Source organism: Rhinolophus sinicus, chromosome 4 (genome assembly GCF_057876585.1).
Source record: "Rhinolophus sinicus isolate RSI-liver-muscle chromosome 4, RSI-T2T, whole genome shotgun sequence".
Classification (NCBI taxonomy): Eukaryota; Metazoa; Chordata; class Mammalia; order Chiroptera; family Rhinolophidae; genus Rhinolophus; species Rhinolophus sinicus.
In genome coordinates, this window is record NC_142504.1 from 48,463,194 (window position 1) to 48,464,521 (window position 1,328).

Consider the following 1,328-nt stretch of genomic DNA (forward strand, 5'->3'; position numbering starts at 1 on the left):
CCCCCACCCACCCCCACAAACCATTCAGACTTCTAAGCAAAAGAGTTTTTCAGCTTTTCTGCTCCCAAACCTGGAGTGGCTATGAAAGTAAGTTTCATGTGGCCTCGGAAAATACAGACTTGTTGACAGGGTCATGCTGAGAACTGCTCTATAGAAGTTTTGGTGGCCATCATGAAGCAGCCCTTCTAAGAGGATACCAAGTAGGCAACTGGTTACTGCTAACGCTTGCCCCAGCCTTCCTGTGGGAGATTTCAGGGGACTGGACTGGGGCTCTTGGAGGCAGCTTTCCTGTTGCACTCCCTGGCAGAATTGCTAGGTAGCTGGAGCCTGTGACATGGCTGACTTTTCTCACCTCTGTGCCCACATTTCAATCTCTAGGCTGTAGCAAACATGGGCTGGGTTATCTGGGCCATACTTTCCCCACCTTCTGGAGGAGCTTCACCTCCTAATTAATCATCCTAGGCCTTTTCCATGTCTCCTATTTCTGAATGTTTGTGACCAACACCATTTCTCAGCAGGGCTGGGACTAGGGTGAAGCGAGTGAGGCACTCACCTCAGATGCAAATGTTAAGGAGACACCAGAAACTCAGTAATTAAGATAAACAATATTTTGATGTAATCATCTCAAAAATCAATATTTTTAGATACAAAATAATTCACAATGGACAAAATATCAAAAACATTCAAGATTGCATTAAAATATTATATATCTTGTTTAATGAGGTTTCGCCACCCCCTTAAATTTTGTGCTGGGATGAGTACCTTACTCACCTAATTCTAGTCTCAGTTTCCCAAGAGTAGTGTTCTAATCTCAGCTTGAGCTCCAGCTGGTGCTGGCTTTAGCTTGTGAGAATGGACTTGAAGGAAGTTGGTAGGATGACTGCCTGGAGCATAGCTAGCTGGGGACCCATTTACCTTTTTTAGAAAGCCATGTAAACAGATAGGCAGGGGGCCAAATCTATTGTTCCGGAAGTTTCCAGATGCCTTGAAAGGCCCTTGAGCTCTGCGGTCTGGTGATCAGAGGTGTAAAGCTTTTTGAACAATCCAAGGTATTTGACAGGTTGCCAACACCCACATTTTCCATTCTGGGAACAATGCCAGGTAGAGCCACAGCCACCCTACCCCCACCCTCACCCCCACCCCCACATACACTTAAGTGAGGAAATGTCTGCTGGTTGTGGGTGGGGGCGGGTCTTGTAAAGGCAAAGGTCGGAAGGACAGAGGAGTCTTTCTTATCCTGGCTGCAGGCCCTTTCCCCTCTGGTACACACTGATGTGCCCACCCTTTTGCACTTTCAAAACCTGTACTTGTCTTTTTCCTCTAGTCCT